The sequence below is a fragment of the Podarcis vaucheri genome, assembly GCF_965113315.1.
Source record: "Podarcis vaucheri genome assembly, chromosome: 3".
Taxonomy (NCBI): Eukaryota; Metazoa; Chordata; class Lepidosauria; order Squamata; family Lacertidae; genus Podarcis; species Podarcis vaucheri.
The window spans coordinates 112,699,653-112,725,325 of record NC_138761.1 but is presented as its reverse complement, the minus strand read 5'-3'; the positions used below and the strand labels follow the sequence as shown (position 1 = coordinate 112,725,325).

Sequence of the window (25,673 nt, the reverse complement as noted above, 5' to 3'; positions counted from 1 at the left end):
CATGTTCATTTTGCACAACATACATCCCTGCATATTTTACATGCACTAAACCATTCAGTACCCCATAGATACATCCATTAAAACTTATTTACACTGTTGAATTTATCTCAATGCTACCAGCGTTTTTTAAAGTACATAATTTTCACCTATATATTCAATAAATACTTTCCAGTCTTCTTTAAACCTAAGTTCTTCTTGTTCTCTTATTCTATATGTTAAATCTGCAAGCTGCACGTATTCCATCAGTTTAAGTTGTCATTTTTCTTTGGTTGGGACCTCGCTCATTTTCCATTTTTGGTCTAGAAAAACACAGGCTGCAGTAGTGGCATACAAAAATAACATTTTTTGACACCTGGGAATTTCCATCTGAATTATCCCCAACGAAAAGGACTCATGTTTTAGAGTTTTTTGGAAAGGTATTTTTAAACAGTTTCCCCCCCAATTCATTATATATCATTTCCCAATACACTTTTACCCTTGTACAAGTCCACCACCTATGATAAAACGTACCCTCAACTTCATTACAACTCCAGCACTTATCTGATTTGGACTTGTACTGTATAAGTCTTCCTTGGAGGTTTTTAAACAGAGGCTGGATGGCCATGGATGCTGTAGTTGAGATTCCTGCATTGCAGGGGATTGGACTAGATGACCCTATGGGTTCCTTCCCAGGCTACAATACAATGATTCATTGTTCGTGGATCCAGGAAGAAATAAAGAAAATACTAAGTATATCATACAGTAAAAGGCCAGAGGCATAACTTTTAGGAATTTTAAATGATGATATTCCAAAAGACAAAACTAAAATTTTATTATACGCAACGTCTGCAGCAAGAATCCTGGTGGCTAAGTATTGGAAAGGGAATCAGTTACCCACTAGGGGAGAGTGGTTATGTAAGCTTTCAGAATACTTAGAATTAGCCAAATTGGCAGCCATAGTAAGACAAAAACAAAAAAGTGAACTAAAAAAGAATGGGAGTGCCTAAATGAATACCTTAAAAGCCAAGGTTCTAGGGCAGAAATCTGGCTGAGTCTGGAATAAGTGAAAGGATAAGAAAGAGGGATTTATATTTAGATGTTAGGATAGAGATGATAAGGAAAACAGGAAGACACAATGAGAGATAAAGGAGGTGCTGTGGGATTGGTGGAAGTCAATGTTTGTTTGTTTGTTTGTTTGTTTGTTTAGTGTTTATATTATTTGTAAGATACAGATTTTTTGTTTCTTGAATGTTAGTTTTTGTGCATTGTTATTTTTTGATATCTTTTGTGTTGTTTGGAAAAATACTAATAAAATTTATATATATATATATATATATATATATATTAAAAATTAAATGATTCATTGTTGTGGGAGATATGAACCTCCTGACAATCCTCTCCATGGGATTTGGTGTTTCTTTAGACTTCCTCAACATGGTGCCCTCTAGATGTTGTTGGGACTCCATTTCCCATCAGCTCCAGCACATATAACCATAAAAGTCAAGAGAGTTCTTGCCTAACGCTATCTGGAGGTTGAGGAAGGCTGCAGTGGCCCACAGTAACACAGGAGACTTCATTATGCCATGTTAGACCATGGGCCCATTTAACTCATTATTGTCTTGACTGAAAGGTAGTGGCTTTCTGGGGTTTAATATAGGGGACATTCTCAGCCCTGTCTGAAGATTGAGCTGGGTATTGAACCTTGAGACTATGGGGGGAAATTATGTACACTTGAAAATGTTGGCAGCATTAAGATGATGAATTCAACAGCATAAATAAGTTTTGATGGATGTTATAATGGAATACTGAATGGTTTAGTTTTTGTAAAATATGCAGGGATTTATGGTATTGTACTGGGACGCGGATGGCGCTGTGGGTTAAACCACAGAGCCTAGGACGTGCCGATCAGAAGGTCGGCAGTTCAAATCCTCGCGATGGGGTGAGCTCCCATTGCTTGGTCCCTGCTCCTGCCAACCTAGCAGTTCGAAAGCACATCAAAGTGCAAGTAGATAAATAGGTACCACTCCAGCAGGAAGGTAAACGGCGTTTCTGTGTGCTGCTCTGGTTTGCCAGAAGTGGTTTAGTCATGCTGGCCACATGACCCGGAAGCTGTATGCCGGCTCCCTCGGCCAGTAAAGCAAGATGAGTGCCGCAACCCCAGAGTCGTCCGCGACTGGACCTAATGGTCAGGGATCCCTTTAACTTTACTATGGTATTGTAAAATGAACCATGGAAAGAGAAAAAATAAAAAAATTCCTTCCAGTAGCACCTTAAAGACCAACTAAGTTAGTTCTTGGTATGAGCTTTCGTGTGCATGCACACTTCTTCTGTGTATCTGAAGAAGTGTGCATGCACACGAAAGCTCATACCAAGAACTAACTTAGTTGGTCTTTAAGGTGCTACTGGAAGGAATTTTTTTATTTTGACTATGGCAGACCAACACGGCTACCTATCTGTAACATGGAAAGAGAAGAAGGGAAGTCATTGATATTTTAAGGATGTTTAAATGCGTATTTTAAATTGTAAAACAGAATAATTAATAAAAATTACATAAATGAAAAAAGAGAACCTGAGACCTTCTCCATGCTGAGCAGTGGCTCTTGCCCAGAGCCCGTGAGCTCATTCTGCCCTTCTGCTTCATTGCTAGCTATTTCGTGCTGATTTTATGGAAGGTGGAGCTGAAGCATTTGCCACACATGATAGTGGGGAAAGGGGGGGAATCGTGGAGTGCGAAATGTGGCCCACCATCCTGCAGTTTCATTTTGCCTCTTCTCTGGTTGTGCACACTGCCGTGGACCTCCGTGCCGTTTTATCTTGTCTCGGAGAAGCTTCTGGCTCTGGGCGAGGAGCTGTGGAAGAGTGCTTAAAGCTCACATCTCCCTGTTGCCAAGGCAACAGGGTGATGCTTGCTCTCTTTCAGTGTCACGCTGCAAGACTTCAGCACAGGAGAGAGAGCCTTGCTCTCAGGCAAAGTGCACTTGTCTTGCTTCCAGCCCTGCGCTGCAAGGCTGCAGTGCAGCAAAGGGACAGAGGGAGGTGGGCATTCTTGTTGCATCTCTGAAAGGAGCCTGTTCATCCTGTTTGGCAGCCTCTGAAAGGGGCTGCAAAGTTCCAGGATGTAATTTGACTCAGCCCCAGCTTTCTGTGCTATTACAGTATTATTTTTTTGGACAGCGAAGGATGCACTCCAATTATTGCTTTGGGCATGTGCTACTCAACTAAGTTTGGGAGTACCTAACTTGGATGAAGCTGGCTTTGGAACACTCTGTGAAAATGAAACTGGGGTACAGTTTGAATTCATGTGCTTTTTATTTTATTTTTACATTTACAGTCCGCCTTTCCCCCAAGGAGCTGAAGGCATGTAACACAATACACCATCCTGCCCATTTTATTCTCACTACAGCCCAGTGAGGCAGGTTAGGCTGAGAGATTGTGACTGGCCCAAGGTCCTTCAGTGAGCTTCATTGCTGGGTGTGAATTTGAACCCTGGTCTCCCAGGCTGCAGCCCAGATGCTTATCTAGCCAGTGTGGTGTAGTGGTTAAGAGTGGTGGACTCGTAATCTGGTGAACCGGGTTCGCTTCCCTGCTCCGCCACATGCAGCTGCTGGGTGACCTTGGGCTAGTCACACTTCTCTGAAGTCTCTCAGCCTCACTCACCTCACAGAGTGTTTGTTGTGCGGGAGGAAGGGAAAGGAGAATGTTAGCCTCTTTGAGACTATTTCGGGTAGTGATAAAGTGGGATAACAAATCCAAACTCTTCTTCTTCATTAATGGTGCTCAATACTAGCAAGTTGCATGGGAGATTGCGGTCAAAACAGACATAATTGAGATGTGAGGAGCTGGGCAGAGAAATGGACAGGTAAAAGGCTCACAGACATTAACTTGGAGCTGAAGCAAAAGGTGACGTCATATGTGTGGATGCATGTTAATGTGTCTGCAGCTTTTCTCCTTTAAAAAAAGCGGTCATGTTTTTGCGCCTCCCCGAAAAAGCAAGCAAGACCTAGATTGTGATGCAGAGGGATGCTTTGTCCACACTGCAATCACCCAGTATACTGCCAGTCCTAGGAGGAAAGTTCCCATTGCTTCCTGCAGAGGCGTCCTGGAAAAAAATAGCAATTTCAGGGGTGGCGATAGTGACTGAGGATTTTCAGTGGGACTGCCATGTTGGGGAAAAGGTTAATCCCTTCCTTGTGGACTAAAATTCTGGTCCTGCTTTCTCCTCATCCCCTGCTATTGTTATAGCAAAGGACTGAACATGCACACTCTCAACATCTCTTTTCAGGCTGTTGGACCTGCATGGAGCAATGTGAAATATTGGCGGACTTCAGATCAAATTACGTTTTAAGGATGCCCTAAAATCTTGGGACAACCAGCCTGCCCTTGTCTCATTTATTTCATTAGGTTTAAGTGCATGCTTAACTCCTGTTGCAATCAGCAATTAAACCTTGGATTGTGCCCTTGGCTATCACTTGATGTCGTTAATGGGGAGATGCCCAAGTTGTGTGTTTTGAACAGCGCCGTAAATATCAATTGTGGAAATGCAATTTAATTTAGAGTGCTGTGAACTTCGCCACGCCACATTTTTCACCGCTTCTTGTATTTTTTCTTTTCTTTTTCATAGACAAAAGAGCTGTTCTTCACAGCGAGTGCTTCTAAGATGTGAACTTGTTTGAAAAGGTAGGTATCCTCTCATGTAATCTAACTGAAAACTTGCAGTGTACTGAGAAATGGTGGAATCTCCTAGTACATGGAAGTGGAAATAAAAATGGGCTTCTTTCTCAGAGGTTTAATTGGGGGCTGTTAGGAACGGTTGAAACCAAGCTGTCTCTGAATACACAGAATACAAAGCTGCCCTATTTCTGTAGTAACTACTGTCTTTTATTTTTAATTTATTTAATCATTTTTTCAATACAAACAACAACTGCAAAAGGCACAACAAAAACCACAATAACACTAATAACACAATTTGACAATTCAGATTTGAGTACTGAAATACCTATAACTACACCTTTTTAACAATATTTCCCCACCTCTCCTCCCCCACCACTGTCTGTCTTATCACTTAAATATTCCTTCCAGATTTCTTCATATTTATCCATTCTTAATTTGCGTCAACATGCAATTCATTCGCATGTAGCTAGCCTGTCCATATTATCAATCCATGTGCTCAATGGAATCTTTTTGCGGCTCTTCCAATTCATCAAAGCAAGTTTTTTTTTTTTTTTGCTTCTAATATGGCACGGTACATCCATTTATTTATTTTTTGACCCCTCGTAATCTCCCATATTTCCAGAATATAATTGAGGGCTGTTAGGAAAGGTTGAAACCAACATTCTCTGCTTTCCTTGCTCCTCTGTCTCTGAATACACAGAATACAAAGCTGCCCTATTTCTGTATGTTTTGCAGCTGAAGCACAGGGAGGGGAGAACCTTTGGTCATAACTACTGTCTTTGCTGACTAGGGTTGATGGGAGATGGAGTTCAGCAGTATCTTCAGGGGCAACTTCCCCCAAATCTCCTGTAGCTAGTTTTCTACCTTATTGGATGAGGGCATCAGCTGCTTTTTAAAAGTAAATTGTGGATGTGCAGCTCTGCCTCCCCTCCCAGATTGACTCCCCTGTGTGTGTGTAGGCAGGCAGGCAGGGAACCCTGATCCAGATCAGACGTCACTTGTTGTTTGCACTGCAGCAGGGAGCTCCTATTTGAGTTCCACGTTCTGGATCAGAATTGTGGTGGTGGTGGGGGGGAAAGGTTTAAGCCCCCTTCCCAGGTCCCGATCCAGATTGGCTCCCCTAAACCTGCTTTTTTTTTTTTTTTGTAAAGTAATCAAGAAATGTGTATGTGCTCAGCTCTTCAAGTTTGGCTTCTTACAGATTGTGCTTCACACACGATTCACCACTGTGCATTTCAACCCTGGTTAAGAATTAGGTTTTGCCACTCAGTGGGATTTGACAGCCTGAGGCAGTGAAGGTTTTGTAGGTAGTGGCCTGGTTCTCACGTCACACTAAACTGTGGTTTGAAACAAACTATGGTTCAATGAGCATGAGTACTATGCCGGTGCATGCTGCTTAAAAGTTCTTGCAGTGTTCCTCCTCCACTCTTACTGCCATCGTGCTGCAGATGAAACAAACCAGAGATTGGCTTGTCCTGTTGTCTGAACCCTCGCTCTTGGTTTGTTTCTCTCCAAACAATGAACAGTAATCGAGGTTTGTTCTTGGCTATTTGCTTGTGATTTTCTTGGAGGCTGGTGTGAAACATATTACAAGATGATACCACGAGCCAGACTCTGGCTTGTTTCATTTGTGGCATAACAACAACAGGAGAATGGGAGGTGCACCATGGGAATTTTTTGAGCAGTAATTGATACCCATTCACATTCAGCTATAGTTGGGTTGTGGTTTTTTTAATGCTATGGTTTAATGTGACGTGCAGACCTTGGAACAGTGTGTGTTTGAGTAGGTTTTCATTTATATGTATATAAATATAAAACATGCCAGAATAGAACGGCATCTCATTAGTATTTTAGATGTTTACTGAATTTGATGTGCCTAGCAGGAACGAAGTCTGCGTACTGGGGATTTAAAAGAAGAGATGGCAGGGGGGAAGGATTCATCAGTCCAAAAATGTAGCTGGATTTTGCATGCTTGTCGCCAAATGAGACTCGAGGTGTCTACATAAGGTTCAGAATAATTCTGTGTTACAGAATGACAGAGCAGTTTAGTTGCTGAAGGATGCTTCTGGCAATTTCTGTAATGTAAGGGCAATTTGTGTATGTTTTACAAATTCCATCTGATTTCTGTCAATCAGGCCTGTGTGATTTGGTACTTGTCAAGCCAACAAACCAGCCCCATCGGCAATGGGAGGTGGCCCAGCAATAATTAGATATACCTTTAAGTTTTGCCACATACCTGATACTGCCCAAACACCTGGGAAGCTGGGGTTTGGCTCAGTAGATCCTAGTTGTATATGTGTAGACAGGGGTTTGCAGAAGGTAACTTTTTAATTTTACTTTTACTTTTAGCGTTTTTAAAATAATATTATTTAAATTTAGTTTTGGGAGTGCCTACAGCTCTCCTAAAATCTCTCTCTCTCTCTCTCTCTCTCTCTCTCTCTCTCTCTCTCTCGTTTTCTGATTCATAAATGGTGACAGCTGACTCTTCAGTGACTCCCTTTCATTAGAAATATGTCCAGCAGACAGAAAAAGCATGGAAGTGTAGGAATGTTATGGATAGTAGGAAAGGATATCTTACATAGGTATTATGCTTCCTTCACTCACACCAATATGGTGGTGTAGTGTGGTGTAGTGGTTAAGAGCAGTAGACTTGTAATCTGGTGAACCGGGTTCGCTTCCCTGCTCCTCCACATGCAGCTGCTGGGTGACCTTGGGCTAGTCACACTTCTTTGAAGTCTCTCAGCCCCACTCACCTCACAGAGTGTTTGTTGTGGGGGAGGAAGGGAAAGGAGAGTGTTAGCCACTTTGAGACTCCTTCGGGTAGCGATAAAGCAGGATATCAAATCCAAACTACTCCTCCTCCTCCTCCTCCTCCTCCTCCTCCTCTTCTTCTTCTTCAATATAGCTGGAAGCTAGTTTGCAGATTTCTTTGAATCTCTTAGTTAAGATTATATCATGGTGTCCCCTTTAATCCCTCTTAAAAGAATAAAGACACAAGAGTCTTTCTGACTGAAGTAACAAAACGTTGACTCACGTTTCGGTTCACAATTTGATCCCTGAAAGGCAGGCTTTACATAGTAGTTACATAAAGAGTGAGTTCAACTCAAACAGAGACTAAACTCATGTGCTGCTGGCTGAGAGTCAGCAGACAGCAAAATGACATTAAGAAGACAAAATGGCTGCAGGAGAGCAGCATGGCAGCAAAATAACAGCAAGACAAGTGAGCAAGTGAAGCAAGGAAATAAAGACTGAGTTAATGGCTGCATGATTCGGCTCTTTTATGGAGTCAACCAGAGCCACACCCATCTAGGTACGTGGGTGGTGCTGTGGTCTAAACCACTGAGCCCCTTGGGCTTGCTGATAAGAAGGTCGGCGGTTTGAATCCCCGTGACGCGGTGAGCTCCCGTTGCTGTCCCAGCTCCTGCCAACCTAGCAGTTTGAAAGCATACCAGTGCAAGTAGATAAAGAGGTACCGCTGCGGCGGCAGATTGCAGAAAAGCAAAAAAGTAGCATGCACTGGCAGAACACACCAGTGGTTTAAGCCAGTAGTTCTATATTTTTCATAATCTTTATTAATTTTTCTGTTTTGCGTTTTATAATATTCATTTAAACAACCTTAAAATATCAATGACTTCCCTTCTTCTCTTTCTACGGTTCATTTTGTATAACATAAATCCCTGTGTATTTTATATAACTAAACGATTCAGTATTCCATTATTACATCCGTCAAAACTTATTTACACTGTTAAATTTACACTGTTGAATTTATCTTAATGCTGTCTACGTTTTCGAATATACACAAGTTTCCCTCCATATAATTAATAAACATTTTCTAATCTTCTTTAAATGTATGTTCTTCTTTAAAGACCGTAAGGTCCTCCGTGGGACATACCAGGAGAGGTGGTCCCGTAGGTACGAGGGTCCTAAAATCAAACAAAAATCAAACGCTGTCTTAAAAACAAAAGAGCAGCTTAGTAAAACTTGAGGAGGAAGCAGTGAAACGCAGAGGCGAAAGTGTATCAAAAAAGGCTGGGTTTGGAACAGAGGATCTGATTTGGGAAGCAAACTGCCGGGAAACATCTGCTGGGCCTTCTGTGTGGAGAGGAGCAGCTAGCAGGCGCTCAGTGCCACAGTCTCCTGCAATAAAAGCTTTCTCAGTGGGCCTCCCCCCCCCCAGCCCGCCGGTGCCTCCGATTGGGTGCTGCCAAGATGTGGCATTATCAAGCAAAGCCCTCTGGCAGGACTTTCTCTGTGTCTGTTGCAATGCTGTCTGAGGCGTTTGCAATGCCAGTTGGCCAGCAGGAATGCCCATCGCCATGATTCTTCCTTAATCTGGTTATAAAAAAAACCCTATTCTTCTCGGTCTGGTTTTGCAAGCACTTTCCTTCAGTGCAACTGTAGATCTAATTGGGGCTGAGCCAAAAGTGTGCAATGTCTTGTGAAAAACTTTTGCTCCCCAGTGAATTGTACCCCTCTCCCTGTGTGTGTGTGTGTGTGAAGTGTCTGTGTGTATGTCCCTGGCCTGCAAAAGGGGACAAAATTGTTTTTATTATCTTGTTAGCTCTATTTGTAGCCCGAGTTGTGTTAAAATGGATCTCAGAGTTGCAGGATGCAGTGCACACATAGCAGTGTTCCAGTTAAATACACCTATTTAATCAAATTAACATTAAGAGCAGTGTGAGAGATTATCCCTTCCCACTATGTAAAGGTAAAGGACCCCTGGACGGTTAAGTCCAGTCAAAGGCAATTATGGGGTGCGGTGCTCATCTCGCTTTTCAGGCTGAGGGAGCCGGCGTTTGTCCACAGACAGCTTTCTGGGTCATGTGGCCAGCATGACTAAACCACTTCTGGAGCAACAAGACACTGTGATGAGTGCCAGGGCTCACGGAAATGCCATTTACCTTCCCGCCGCAGTGATACCTATTTATCTGCTTGTACTGGTGTGCTTTTGAACTGCTAGGTTGGCAGGAGCTAGGACAGAGCAGGGATTCAAACTGCCAACCTTCTGATCGGCAAGCCCAAGGGAGTCAGTGGTTTAGACCACAGAGCCACCTGCGTCCCCCTCCCACTATGTAACCCAGGGCTTCCCTGCCTGGTGAGCTCTTCAGTCTGACGCATTTAGAGCTCTTCCCATCCTCAGAGCCCTTCTGAGATCTATTTATTTAAGCAGTCTTACTTCCCTATTAATCCCTTTATTATCAGGTGAGCAATTAGCTTCTCTTCCCCATCAGTTAAACCCCTCCCCTTGATTTGCCACTGGGGTGGCTAGACCTCAGATTGCTGCCTTTTCCTTCCTCTCAAGCTGTGCCTAAGTCACCGTGGTGAAGTTTGCCCACAGCCTAATTCCTGTTTCTCCCACTCCTTCTTTGCGTTTGCTTCCTCCCTCCCTGGAACCCCATCTAAATACGCTACATCTTTATCCCCTGGATGGTTAATTTCCCCTTCTTCTCCAGCGAGGAGACTTCCCCAAGCAAGATATCTCATAAAGCAAGCAGTTAGTGCTCTGCATACTAATGACCCTTTCACATATAAACTGTTTTTTTTTTTTTAACACCCTGAATAGAAAATCCACATTGCAGAAGTCTCGCCTCTAGATCTAAGAAAACAAAGAGAATCATGCAGGAGAAGTAGGTCGTTAAGTTAGAGTGCTACCTTGGTTCTCAAACTTAATCCATTACGGGAGTCTGTTCGACTCCTGCAACCGTTCAAAAACCAAGGCCGGCTTCTGATTGGCTGCAGGAGCTTCTTGCACTCAAGCAGAAACTGTGTCGGACGTTCAGCTTCTGAAAAATGTTCGCAAACCGGAACACTGACTTCCGGATTTGTGGCGTTCAGGAGCTGTTTTGTTCTGCAACTAAGCCATTCGGGAACCAAGGTTTGACTTTATACAGTGGTACCTCAGGTTACATATGCTTCAGGTTACATACGCTTCAGGTTACAGACTCCACTAACCCAGAAATAGTACCTTGGGTTAAGAACTTTGCTTCAGGATGAGAACAGAAATCGTGCGGTGGCGGCACAGCGGCAGCAGGAGGCCCCATTAGCTAAAGTGGTGCTTCAGGTTAAGAACAGTTTCAGGTTAAGAACGGACCTCCGGAACGAATTAAGTACTTAACCCGAGGTACCACTGTATTGGGGATTTAAAAGCAATGTATGGTTTTACAGTGCTGGTAATGTCGCTGGTAACAGAGAGCTGCCAAGAAAGCAGTAATTAAGCAGCAGCAGCTCCCTTAATTGAACTACATGACCCAGCTGCCCAGCAAATTGGCTGCAAGCGTAATTCAGGCTTCTATCGTTTTTAAAATAATGTCAGACAGACAAAAATAGACAAAAATGTACCTTTGCACAGTGATAGGAAAAAGTGTGCCGGAACTCGCCATGATGTTCTTACAGCAAGCAGCACACTCCTAACCAGTGCTTTTCTTCTAGAAAAAAGGTGCCATTTCTGCGTACCCCTGAGTACCCCCTGGGGGTTGGGGAAAGTGCTTCCCTTGTGGTAAGTGAGTGTGGAAGAAAAATAATCAGTCTAATACAGTGGTACCTCGGGTTAAGTACTTAATTCGTTCCGGAGGTCTGTTCTTAACCTGAAAACTGTTCTTAGCCGGAGCACCACTTTATCTAACGGGGCCTCCTGCTGCTGCTGCGCCGCCGGAGCACAATTTCTGTTCTCACCCTGAAGCAAAGCTCTTAACCCGAGGTACTATTTCTGGGTTAGCGGTGTCTGTAACCTGAAGCGTATGTAACCTGAAACATATGTAACCCGAGGTACCACTGTATATAAAGACATACAGTGGTACCTTGGTACTCATACTTAATCTGTTCCGGGAGTGCGTTTGACTCCCGAAACCATTCAAAAGCCAAGGTGCAGCTTGCGATTAGTTGAAGGAGCATCCTGCACTCAAGCAGAAGTCACGTCGGATGTTCAGCCCCCGAAAAACGTTCACACACTGGAACACTTATTAAGATTAGTGGCAGTTCTCACTCAGGGCCACCAGTATGTAAATGAAGGATTGAAAACTGTTGCTCCTGATTGGTTAGCTAGTTGTGAGTTGTTACTGTTTCAAGTTACTTCGTATTATACAAAACAGCCAGCTAGGTTGCAGTCAGTCTGATTCCAGGAGCAGTTCTAACTGCTGCAATGAAGAGCTGTGAATCCAACAGAGCTGTGACCTTCGTCCATCTTTTCCACTATTCAACAACTTACTTCTGGGTTTGCAGTGTTCAGGAGCTGATTTGTTCGGGAGCCAAGCTGTTTGAGTACCCAAGGTATCACTGTATTGGCTTTCTTCAGATGTCGGGCTGAGCTATAGTTTAGTGGGAGACGAATGAGCCTAGGGAGGCTTGGGCTTGTGTGCCCCCTTCCGCTATTTATTTATAAAAAATACTTGTATCCCACAATTTCTTTTTTTTTAATAAAAAAAACAAAGCAGTTATATTTATGCGATAAAAGCCACATAAAAATGGAAAATCACAGACCACCAGTTAACTATTAGTATTATTAGGCATCATATTAGGGACGTGGGTGGTGCTGTGGGTTAAACCACAGAGCCCAGGGCTTGCCGATTGGATGGTTGGTGGTTCAAATCCCCGCAACGGGGTGAGCTTCCGTTGCTCGGTCTCTGCTCCTGCCAACCTAGCAGTTCGAAAGCACGTCAAAGTGCAAGTAGATAAATAGGCAGAAAGGTAAACGGCGTTTCCGTGTACTGCTCTGGTTCGCCAGAAGCGGCTTAGTCATGATGGCCACATGACCCGGAAGCTGTACGCCGGCTCCCTTGGCCAATAAATCGAGATAAGCACCGCAACCCCAGAGTCGGCCACGACTGGACCTAACAGTCAGGGGTTCCTTTACCTTTACCTTTAATGCCTAGTAGCATTAAAATGTTTTCAGGAACTGCTTAAAGGTTAAAACAGAAGGCTGAATGAATCTCTGTTGGAAGAGCCTTCCAGAGAACTGGGCTGATGACACTAAAGGCTCAGCTTCATGTTGATGTCAAACGAGTCTTGCCAATTTGGAGAACTACCAGTGATGGTACTGTAGATAATCTCAGTGATCAAGCTGCAATAGCAGGTTTATATGCTTTATTTGGACTGATTTATGTTGGCAGTGGAAATTTGCTTCATATCATTTTCATCTCTGCTTCCAAAGGTCTCATCCTGTAATTTCAAAGTGAGACCTGGAGAATTTTAGGGTCTTTTATTGCTATGGAATTCTACTCAATATGATCCACAGCAGTACTCTGACATATAGTTAACAGAGTAAAAACTTAAACACGTTGCAGGATTCCCGAAAAATAGACAGCAGCAATTGTATATCATCCAGCAGAGCTTTACTGCTACTGAAGGCAAATGGGCATAATGGTCACAAATCCAATACATTCAGGATTGGCACTCTCGATAACAAATCCAGTTGCAGCAGACTTAACTTAAAATTACATTAATTTGCAATAAGTCTAAACCTTAGCACTAAGCATACTATGAACAGAACACCACATCAGGAGGGAAGGAAGGGAAGGAAGGAAGGAAGGAAGGAAGGAAGGAAGGAAGGAAGGAAGGGAAACCCAGGCTCCTTCTGGCCCTACTTTTATAGTCAGCATGACCTTGACAGAAGAGATAAGAGAACCAATTTAAACCAGCTGTACTCAGCTTCTCTGAAGGAATAACCCAAACATCACAAACCTTCTGCTTGTTTATTTCACATAGAGAAGCTTCCATAACCCTTCCAGAGCCAGTGTGGTGTAGTGGTTAAGAGTGGTAGACTCGTAATCTGGTGAACCGGGTTCGCATCGCCGCTCCTCCACATGCAGCTGCTGGGTGATCTTGGGCCAGTTTACACTTCTCTGAAGTCTCTCAGCCCCACTCACCTCACAGAGTGTTTGTTGTGGGGGAGGAAGGGAAAGGAGAATGTTAGTCGCTTTGAGACTCCTTCAGGTAGTGATAAAGCGGGATATCAAATCCAAACTCCTCCTCCTCCTCCTCCTCCTCTTCTCTTGAATAAATTAGGATAGGAAAGATCTCTACACATCAGATCAATGCTTTCTGCACTAAAAAATGCAAACCATCAGTCTTTGGGCCATAAGTGTGTCATAGAATTGTAGAGTTGTAAGGGACAACGAGAGTCATCTAGTCCAGCCCCTTGAAATGCAGGAATCTTTTAAGCCAGAATGAGGCACCAACCCACAACCCTGAGATTAGGAATCATGTTCTACCAACTGAGTTGTCCCACACAAAGTAAAGTTTGATCAGCAGGTTGCACACTGAGGACGATTCTGGCAGTTGCTCTTAATACTGAAGACAGACGTTTAAGCAGGTTTGGGCTTGGAGACTCACAATGTGCTATTTTGACTCTTGTGAAGAAAGAATGGAAGGGGCTGGATCTTCTTTTGTCTAATTTGCTTAGACCCGGGTGCAGCTTGTTGCTGCCTTTTAAAGGGCAACGATCAGATTGCAGCCAGACCCAATTTCAAACCGAATTTTCGGCTAGACTCAAACCGAATTTTCAGCTAGAAACTGTATTTGTAGCCAAGGGTCTAACCTAGGGTGGCTCTACCATTAGACAGATTGAGACAGCTGCTGATTTTGAGTGTCGTAAAAAAACCAAAAACCTAGCAACTTATTAGTTAATTTAACATTGCTGTATTTTTACTCCTGGAGAGAGGTGCTTGTGAGGTCTTCTGCTTCGGGTGGCAGAATAAGGTGGTCAGCCTTGAGAATGGTATAGCTTGATGGGAGGGTGGTGGCCTCATTTTACTCTTTTGACTGCAGCCCTGGATCTAACCCTTCATTATGGTGCCTAGGGAACAACTTGCACCTTAATATCAACAAGACAAAGGAGATGGTGTTGGACTTTCGGAGGAAAAGAGGAGAACTAGCCCTACTGTACATAGGGGAGGGCTATGTGGAGAGAATCTCTTCCTTTAAATTCCTAGGAGTTTATCTCAGTGAAGACCTTACTTGGAAAATCAATACAACCCAGGTGGTTAAGAAAGCCCAACAGAGACTCCATCTCCTCAGAGTATTGCAAAAGAACGATGTCAATCAACATTTGATGATCTCCTTCTACCGGTCAACAATAGAAAGTGTCCTTTCATACTGCATCACGGTGTGGTACGCTGGTTTGACATCATCTGATAGGAAGTGCCTACGGAGGGTGGTGAATACAGCACAAGATATTATGGGCTGTCCCGTGAATCCGCTGGATGAAATAGCAGAAGAACGTTGCCTCAGGAGAGTGAGGAAAATTCTCAGGGATGATTCACACCTTCACACCCTGGCTGGCACTTTTTTGATCTCCTGCCCTTAGGCAGAAGATATAGAAACATGATTAGTTGCACCAACAGGGTAAAGAACAGCTTCTATCCGTGGGCTGTTAGGCTGCTGAATGAAAAGATAACAACGGGGCAACTGACTTTCGGGTTTGGTGGGTGTGCGTCAGTAAACGAGGGGAATTAAGACTAAGAGCTGAGTGGAGGGTGCTCATGTAATCTCACTGTATACAAGTTGTACAAGTGACAATAAAGTATTTCAATTTCAATTAGTTCATTTCTGTTGGGATGGATGCACCTGTGTAATGCCTGTGTCAGCTTCATCCTTTCTGTGCTGTGTCCCATAGGGATCTGTGTTCTCTCCAGTACTATTTAACATTTATATGAAACAGTCGGTTGACGTGATCTATAGCATTGGAGCTCCTTAGCAAAACATCTAGGACAAGTGTAGCCGTCTGTCTTACATCACTTCTCCAGGGGTCGAATGGGTGAAGGCCAACACACAGAAGCCCTGTGGCCGCAATTGTACTGTTGACTGTTTTACAGTAGCTTTTACGATGGGTTTAAAAAAATGGGTTGATGGTCTGTTTGGTTTTCCTAAGGGTTGCTGCTTAAGAGTATTACATTTCACTGTGAGTTATTGGAAGCCACTTCAAAGTTTGTGACGAGGTAGAATATAAATTTGCAAAATCAATAAGGACTTGACATAAAAAGGGGCCCACAATATGTGCAAAGGGAAGGGCCTGGTGGTTTCATGAGAGAAGGTGCTCCAGGGTATCCTTTTCAATTAAGTTCAGTTCTGTGGTTACATGGCATCACTTTATGTATCTGAGTGTTAAGGGATACCTGGTTATTTAAGCCATAGATTTCAGTGGCGTGCTGCCAACTGACTAGGCTGGTCCACTAAATGTTCCTGGAGTGTTAAAGTATTATAGTCTGGTGCCTCCTTCCCAAAGTCAGGGGAAGCTTCTGCCTGGCTTATGGAGGGATTGCAACAGGGTCCAAAAGCCCCCCCCCCCACCTTTCCCCCACTTGCGCCCATGATTGAGGGGCCCCAGAGTGCACTGCGTGTGTGTGATGTCATGCGTTCGACGTCACATCGTCACGAGGAGGCCACACGCCTCATCAGCATTGAGGGGGCCTGGCCCCCTCCCCACAGTTATTAAGGGGATGGAAGACGCCTCGGCCCTATAGAGTTGGCGCCAGGGTTGCCTGCCATTTGTGGCAAAGGGAAATGGCATCTCTATCTTTGCTTGCAGAATGAAGTGAGGCTGCAGCACCAGAGAGAGCCCTGAAAATATGCTGCCACTGCTCGTTCACGTTTTGAGATAATAGGGGATGAAATGCCAAGGATCACTAATTAAATAAATGCAATTGAAATTGTTTTGCTTAGGCCCTGTTCCTCACCACACCTCCAAGTTGGGCTGGTTTTAAATCACGGTCTACCTCGTTGTCAGAAGATCATTAAAAAAACAACAACAAACATTACATCAAGCTCCCTAGCTACTATTTCCTAAATATAAGTGCATGTTGCTTAATATAAACAGTTGACTAGGACAAGCTGACTCTCTTCAAGTGGGAAGAGAACAGGCAGGTTGAGTTTGACTTCCTTTGAAGGGCAGAATTGATCTTATAGAATCAAAGAATTAGAGAGCTGGAAAAGACTCCCAAAGGCCATCTAGCCCAACCCTCTCTGCAAAGCAGGAATGAGAAAGAGCAGAGCAGGCTGTGTTGAACCTGCAACTGCTCAGCCACAGCTTGTAACATCCTAATTTGGAGAGGAGTGCCCAGATTTTGACTCTGCCTTCTGACGAAGAGCAGGGTTGAGGGACCCTGTAGTATTAAGGCTACAGCTACTGCCAATCTTAGTTTTTATGTTTTATTACTTTCAATCGCCTCTCCAAGGCATCAGTTGTCTTGAGTGGTGGAGCTGGGGGGCGCGCGTTTAGACCAGAGGTCAACTATGCTGGTCACTGTGGGTGCCCATTAAGGTGGGCACCCTTCCTGAGTTTCAGTTGTTGGGGAAGGGGTCAGCATGCTCTTATTGACCAGCGCTCTGACGGGGCACCAAGAATGTGGCACCATGCTTCATTCCGTCCCTTGGTGGCAAGGTGTGATGGCCTGGGACTCCTCAGAACCAGAGGAGTCTCAGTCCGCACCAGATCCTTTGCCTCAGGCATCATCTGAACCAAGTCTGGGGCCTGACCCTGAAGAGTTCCAGTCTGCACAGGTTCCCCTGCAACAAGCACCAGCTGGGCCGAGTCAGGGGCCTGAGCCTGCCCTGGCTCCAGATGCGGGGATTACCTCGTTGCCTTCAACTGGGCCATCAATCACAGCTGCTCCACTACTGGTTGGGTCAAGGGAAGCTGAGGCGGCCCCTGGGTCTAGTAACCCACCGATGTCTCCCGAGCTGCAGAGACTAAGGTCTGAGAGAAGGAGAGACCTGAGTATTTGCAGGAGGGAGTGCTCACCTTTGGGTGAAACAGGGAGGTGAGTCGCCAGGGGATCAGGACCGGCCGTTACCCTGACAAAGATAAAAGGCTGTCAGACCCTGCCCCAGGTTGTGGGAGCAACACTGCTGTATGCCAGATCCTGCCTGAGATCCTGTACCTCTCCTTGCCTGGTTTCCTGCCTCGTATCCTGCCTTGGCCCTGTTGGACTGACTCCTAGCAGAACCTTCAGGTTCTGGACCAGTCCTGGACCATGTTTCACGGGTCCTGGCCTAGCACACAATGTCAGGGAAACTGTCCTCTTCTACTGTGGAGGACCAACCACACGACTGGGCATCATTCCATACTGGTGGCTCAATGCCAAGACGAGGCAAGCAAAGAGGAGGAACCATAGAACCATAGAATTGTAGAGTTGGAAGGGACCGCAAGGGCCAACCCCCTACAGTGCAGGTGGGGCTCAAACCCTAAGTGCCAGGGAACTGGACTCCAGACAAGGCACTCCTGCATCTCGCCCACAACTTATTTTGGAGATCATTCGTCTTCTCTTGCCCAAGAGGCATCAGTGGCCTTGAGCCCCCATCAGGCTTTGAGAACCACTCTCAAACCACCACCACCACCACCACTGATGGCTGGAAAATCCACACAGAGGGAAAAGATGCTGTGGTACTTCTTGGGAAGAAAGTGGGGAAAGGAGCAGGTAAGGTATTAAGGGTCAGAGTATCTTCTGCCCCAGGGACACTCCGACTCTTGCCAAAGTATGGCAAAAAAATGTTCTCGCTCCCATAGGAGGCCTACCGCTTCTCTCCATTTGGAACTTCCTTGCTGCATCTTTTAGCAGGACAGATTAAGAAATGGTTACAAAATTTAAACCAAAAGCCATATATATATATATATATTTATTTATTTTGTTTAAGTGGAAGTACAGTTTATTGATACTTGACTTCAAGGTTAGAATTGTCAAAACTGTGCTCGCTTTCCGAATGCCTATATGTTATCTGATACAGCCTTTTCCTCCGATGTATAATTGGCAGCTTTCCCATAGGAAATGATGGTTATTTGTTCAGAAAAAGCAATTCAGTATCCATCACGTTTGGGAAATGAGAGCTTTTACAAAGGTCAGAATAAAATATGCTCTCAATTATGCTAATGAAAGCTACCACAGTGATCCATGGGAGAGCTAAACGGTTCAGAATTCATCTCACTGTTTCTTACAGTGAGGTTTTTTGAACATATATTTTGTATTGAGTTTCAGAACAGGCACAAAAATTATATAGAATGAAATCATACTGTAAATTCAGAACTCAAAAACACCAGTCCCTCTTGCCCCCGCCGCACCCAGTGACCCCCACACCTTTTCATTCCCCAGAAAACTTAATGTCATCAGCAAAGATTATTCACAGTATTTGGTTACAGAAAGAGCAGGTGACAGTTCTCAACCTGTGGGTCCCCAGATGTTGTTGGACTACAACTCCCATCATCCTTGAGCTCTGGCCTTGCTAGCTAGGGGTGATGGGAGTTGTAGTCCAACAACATCTGGGGACCCACAGGTTGAGAACAGCTGGTTAGAGTAAAGAGTTTCCATGCATAGAGCTGTCAGGCCTATTCATATTAGGTTAGAACTGTTCTATTACCACCTTGCGTATTTGCATTTTAGGGCAGGTATGTCTTAATGCGGCCCGCCGGTCGGTTTAATCCGGCCCCTGTGGCAGTTTGTTTCTTGGAATAAAATTCTTAAAAACCCCTCAACAACTTCAATCCCTCTTTCAAAAAAGTTTGGACACCACTGTTGAAATATACTCAGAGTCGAGAGTGGATTTCATGCTCTTTATTCAGCTCATAGTGGGGAGGAGGGAATGGAAGTCCCCTCAAAGTATCTGCTTTATATACATTATTTACACAATGGGCTGCACGTGATTGGCTAATTCCGGAATTCTCCTGTAGGCCAATCAGGTTGTGGATTCACTTCCATCTGGAGCTGGATTGGGTGGCTCCTGCTGACCAGTCATACTGCTGCATTGTTCTAGGACCAATCAGACTGCTGCATTTTGGATCCTATTGTTCTAGGACCAATCAGACTGCTGCAGTTTGGATCCTATTTAAATCAGTACATAACAAATGTCTTAGGGTGTGTCTATTTTTCTGGTTGTCCTTTGTCCAGCAAATATTGTGTCCAGTTATGGGCACCCCAATTTAAGAAGGATTTTGACAATGTGTGCAGAGGAGAGCAGCCAAGATGATCAAGGGTCTGGAAACTAAGCCTTATGAGGAGCGCTCGAAGGAGCTGGGTATGTTTAGTCTGGAAAAGAGGAGACAGAGAGGAGATATGATAGCCATCTTCAAATATCTCAAGGGCTGCCACATGGAGGAGGGAGGATGCTTGTTTTCTCCTGCTCTGGAGGGTAGGAATCGAACCAATGGCTTCAAGTTGTAAGAAAGGAGATTCCGACTAAACATTCCGAAAAACTTTCTGACAGTAAGAGCTGTTCAGCTGTGGAACAGATTCCCACAAGAGGTGGTGGACTCTCCTTCCTTGGAGGTTTTGAAACAGAGCTTGGATGGCCATCTGTCATGGATGCTTTAGTTGAGATTTCTCCATTGCTGGTGGTTGGACTAGATGACCCTATGGGTCCCTTCCAACTCTTAAGATTCTAGGAATCTGTGAGTGGTTTTCTGCTTGTCCTGGGCTTTCTAGGCACAGATCCGTGTGGTTTTGCCCTTGCCGTACCGCTTTCCCCAGGTAAACCTGCTCTTTAGTGATAAATGGAAGCAAACCTCAATCCAGATAAAACCCAATTAATGCTTGCTCTGATTCAGTGTTAAAGATGGGGTTTTCCTGGGGGAAAGCGACCGGGTCAAGGCTGGATGAGCTCTTTCCATGAGTTTTGAACTCAAGACTGAGCTCCCATGTGGTTTCTACCCTTGAGATTATTAATATGAATAATATTGCTCTTACGATAAAATTTGGCTGTGTTTTGATGTTAATAAAGGCAAAGGGACCCCTGACCATTAGGTCCAGTCGTGGCCGACTCTGGGGTTGTGGCGCTCAACTTGCTTTACTGGCCGAGGGAGCCGGCGTACAGCTTCCGGGTCATGACTAAGCTGCTTCTGGCATACCAGAGCAGTGCACAGAAACGCCGTTTACCTTCTCGCCGGAGCAGTACCTATTTATCTACTTGCACTTTGACGTGCTTTTGAACTGCTAGGTTGGCAGGAGCAGGGACCGAGCAACGGGAGCTCACCCCATCACGGGGATTCGAACTGCCAACCTTCTGATCAACAAGTCCTAGGCTCTGTGATTTAACCCACAGCCCCACCCGCGTCCCTTTTGATACTATTAATCAGTGCTATTTATATAGAAAAAGGGGTGCCAGAACTCACCATGAACACCTCCCTTGTTCTTTTATCATGGCAATGGTGCCTGCCTGAGAGGTGCCGGATCTGAGTTCTGGTGAGTTCCGGCTGAAAAAAACAACCCTTTAAGAGTTACTAATTGGCACGCTGAATGCCACATTTAAATAGTTTTGTTGCCATAAATTGTCTAAAATGAAGAAATGTTGGCTGAAGGTATCCTTGAATGTTGTTGTCAAATAAATGCTTACTTGTGAAAACTGCCATTTCATAATGTTTTGCTCAGAATGCAACATTGAATTGGATGAGACTTTCTTCGGAGTAGTTTTGCGCTGCACATGGTGGTGCTGGGCTGTTATGGGATCTCCTTCCTTCGAGATAGACCATCTGTCACGTCAGACTTAAGAATAATCAAGTCCAATCCTCTTGCGATGGTAGAATTCCCTTAAGTGGAGCTTCACTCCAGCTCTGGCTCTGCAGCTCAGCATTTTCTACTTTTTAGCTTTCCGTACGCTGCAGGGTTCAAAGATTAAGGTCAGTTGTGCATTAAGAGCGGGGCTGTGGAATTGTTCCGTGGAGTAGAACGCTCAAAGTCCTCAAACCAGCCTTGGCAGAAATGGGAGTCAGTTCACAAACGAGCCAAGCTATGAAGGAGCAGAGGCTTGTGGGCACACTCCACCATATATATTTGGGATGAGTGTACACAAATCTGTACATTGCACTCCATCTCTGCCATCGCCTCCCCCTTTTGAATTGTATCAGGGGGTGCAATACCAATGCTCACTCTATATTGACAGGATGGGTAGCTGAACTAGAGGCTTGGACTGTGCTGTTGTCAGGATGCTGTCAGTGGCTCCCGGCTGGTTGCCCAGAAAAGTGTAAAGACAAAGAAAAGTTTCTTACCATCCTTTTTTTTTCATTCAGACTTTACAGAGAGAGGCTAAAGAACCCAGCCTCTTGGATAATGGCGTTGTCCCAAGTGAATCTCCACCCCCCCGTCTCTCCCACTTCCTCATTCATCTCTCTTACGGGTGCTGCTAGGTGCCCTCTGTCTTTGAGCTCTTTGCTCTCCTACTTTTAAGGCTTGCCGGGTTCTGGGAGATGGAGGGGTCTGGAATGCTTTCTAATGTCAACGTGTCAGCTAGGTGTTGTTCTGGCTCTCCCATGATTTCCCAGCTTCTCCCCTTATCTGCCTCTGATCTGCGACCTGCCTCAAACCCCTGTTGTCAATCTATACTGTCTTCCTCTTCCTCCTCTCTGGAGGGGTCAGGATGGGGAGACAGTCTCCACCATTCCTTCTCTCCCCAGTCCCTGACAGATATCTAGGAAAATATATATGGACCTTTGCCAAATTCACAACTAGAAGTCACAGAAGGTCTTTCTTGAATCGCCAAGACTGTGCAAAGTGCAAAGGCCTTTCTCGTCCCCGCCAACATTTCTCGGGTGAAAATAGGGGCATCCTATTTGTGCTCCTGAATATAAGGATGTTTGCATGAGCGCCTTCCAGCTGTGACCTTGCCAGTCTGCTTCTGTGGGGCAGTCAACTAGTTCAAATTCACCCTCTGGTGACCAGTCTATATTTTACTATTTCAGCTGGGGATGCCCATATTTTTGCCCATACAAAATGTTTCCTACAAACGTAGAAAACTAGCATATTGCACCATAGCTATATGCCTGATTTGATACCGTAGTTTTTGCTCCATAACACGCGTTTTTTTCCTCCTAGAAAGTAAGGGGAAATGTCTGTGCGTGTTACGGAGCGAATGCGTCCCTCCTCCGTGGTTTCCAGCGGGAGAAGAGCCGCTGAATGGGGAGGAGAGAGGGACAGAGTGCCTGCTTCTTTAAAGGAGCAAAGCGGGAGGGGAGAGGAGCCGCTTACACGAGTGTAAGCGGCTCCTGTCCGGTTGGCTCCTTTAAAGCAAGCAGGCTCTCTGTCCCTCCAGCAAAGGTTTTCAGCTCGCTAAGGGGGGGGAGGAGGGAGAGAAGCAGAGCCTGCTCCACGCGTGCTTCTTGTCCCTTGAGTGCTTTTCCTTCCCTCCCCACTTAAAACGTGGTTACAACGCACAGATCCACATGGATCCTCAGGATTTTTGCACTGGGTCACCCCAAATTCACCATCAGATCACATAGCATGTCCATGGCTACAGTTTGCACCAAAAAAATCACGCACCCACTGTTGCCTGGGGCTGCAGTGGTGCAAAAACGTGGTTACAAACATGGATCCACATGGATCCTCAGGATTTTTGCATTGGGCTACCCCAAACTCACCGTCAGATCACATGTCTGTGGCCACAGCATGAACCACAAAAATCATACATCGACTGTTTTGCTTAGAATATTTTTTTTCCTTGTTTTCCTCCTCTAAACACTACATGCGTGTTATGGTTGGGTGCGTGTTATCGAGCGAAAAATACGGTACTTTTCTGCATGCAGGGAATTTGCATATATGGGGGAGCATGTAATCATGTTAAGGACTTGAAATTCCTGTTCATGAACAGGATATTTGATATTTCTTGCTTTTCAGTGGTTCATGCATTCAGTTGCATCTCAGTTCTGAAAAGGAATTAAAGCCCCAGAAGTTATATACTATGAATGACAAGACAAATAACCTGATCATCATGAACTTACATATGATTGGTTATGACTAGACATACAGTGAACTCACCACTGAGCTTTCCTTTTTTCTTTTTCTTTTCCTATGTACTTTAGTTGACCGTCTGGCTATCTGTGATGGGTTTGAGCTTTGAAATGTTTGCACCAGACTTTCTTGAATGGCAGGGCCATTCTTAAATATGTTTTGATTTTTTTTTTTAAAAAAGGCAGCCTTTGTTATAAATTGAAAGGGGAGGCAGACCTCAAATTGAAGGGCTCAGCAATTCTTGGGGTATTTTAAGTTGCTTCAAAGCACAGTTTAAGAACCAAGTATGCTAGATTACCATAATAAAGGACAAAAGTGGTAAAGATCTAACTGAAGCAGAAGACATCAAGAAGAGGTGGCAAGAATACACAGAGGAATTATACCAGAAAGATATGGATGTCTCGTACACCCCAGGTAGTGTGGTTGCTGACCTTGAGCCAGACATCCTGGAGAGTGAAGTCAAATGGGCCTTAGAAAGCACTGCAAATAACAAGGCCAGTGGAAGTGATGGTATTCCAGCTGAACTGTTTAAAATTTTAAAAGATGATTCTGTTAAGGTGCTACACTCAATATGCCAGCAAGTTTGGAAAACTCAGCAGTGGCCAGAGGATTGGAGAAGATCAGTCTACATCCCAATCCCAAAGAAAGGCAGTGCCAAAGAATGCTCCAACTACCGCACAATTTCACTCATTTCACATGCTAGCAAGGTTATGCTTAAAATTCTACAAGGAAGGCTCAAGCAGTATGTGGACCGAGAACTCCCAGAAGTGCAAGCTGGATTTAGAAGAGGCAGAGGAACCAGAGACCAAATTGCAAACATGCACTGGATTATGGAGAAAGCTAGAGAGTTCCAGAAAGACATCTACTTCTGCTTCATTGACTATGCAAAAGCCTTTGACTGTGTTGACCACAGCAAACTATGGCAAGTTCTTAAAGAAATGGGAGTGCCTGATCACCTCATCTGTCTCCTGCGAAATCTCTATGTGGGACAAGAAGCTACAGTTAGAACTGGATATGGAACAACTGATTGGTTCCAAATTGGGAAAGGAGTACGGCAAGGCTGTATATTGTCTCCCTGCTTATTTAACTTATATGCGGAATTCATCATGCGAAAGGCTGGGCTGGATGAATCCCAAGCCGGAATTAAGATTGCCGGAAGAAATATCAACAACCTCAGATATGCAGATGACACAACCTTGATGGCAGAAAGTGAAGAGGAATTAAAGAACCTTTTAATGAGGGTGAAAGAGGAGAGCGCAAAATATGGTCTGAAGCTCAACATCAAAAAAACGAAGATCATGGCCACTGGGCCCATCACCTCCTGGCAAATAGATGGGGAAGAAATGGAGGCAGTGAGAGATTTTACTTTCTTGGGCTCCATGATCAGTGCAGATGGTGACAGCAGTCACGAAATTAAAAGACGCCTGCTCCTTGGGAGAAAGGCGATGGCAAGCCTAGACAACATCTTAAAAAGCAGAGACATCACCTTGCCAACAAAGGTCCGTATAGTAAAAGCCATGGTTTTCCCAGTAGTGATGTATGGAAGTGAGAGCTGGACCATAAAGAAGGCTGATCGCCGAAGAATTGATGCTTTTGAATTCTGGTGCTGGAGGAGACTCTTGAGAGTCCCATGGACTGCAAGAAGATCAAACCTCTCCATTCTGAAGGAAATCAGCCCTGAGTGCTCACTGGAAGGACAGATCGTGAAGCTGAGGCTCCAATACTTTGGCCACCTCATGAGAAGAGAGGACTCCCTGGAAAAGACCCTGATGTTGGGAAAGATGGAGGGCACAAGGAGAAGGGGACGACAGAGAATGAGATGGTTGGATGGTGTTCTTGAAGCTACTAGCATGAGTTTGATCAAACTGCGGGAGGCAGTGGAGGACAGAAGTGCCTGGCGTGCTCTGGTCCATGGGGTCACGAAGAGTCGGACACGACTAAACGACTAAACAACAACAACAATGCTAGATAGCGGGAACTGAGTCTCTATATCTGTCCTTTGCAGTCCTAAAGGGCAGATTACAGTCACAGTTATTCACTGGAGAAAGTGAGAACGGTGAACTGGATGAATGATCACAATGGTATACTGTGGCATAATTGAAGTGCCTTGTTTGGAAGAGTCTCCAGTGGCAATCTGCTTCTTTTACCATCTTTAGGGTCTATTCAAATGCACAGTTTGTGAAGGCTGCTGAAATGTTTTGTTCTTCACAGAACATATAGGTGTGGTTCATGCTGCAGGTTTTGACACTTCTTACAGTGAAAGCTAGCTCCCCCCCTTTTATTAAATAAATAAATAAATTACAGATTTCTTAGTTTAAGAAAATA

At 44.6% G+C, this 25,673-nt stretch overlaps 1 protein-coding gene across 9 annotated transcripts in view; it reads left to right on the top strand.

Annotated features, from left to right (window-relative positions):
• PLCB4 (phospholipase C beta 4) overlaps nt 1–25,673 on the top strand; it is a 211,220-nt gene that overhangs the window by 18,426 nt on the left and 167,121 nt on the right. For all 9 annotated transcript variants that reach the window (XM_082215450.1, XM_082215449.1, XM_082215456.1 and 6 more), the window contains exon 2: nt 4,601–4,656. The gene's annotated coding sequence lies outside the window, so the exon portion shown is untranslated. The remainder of the gene's footprint in view (nt 1–4,600; nt 4,657–25,673) is intronic.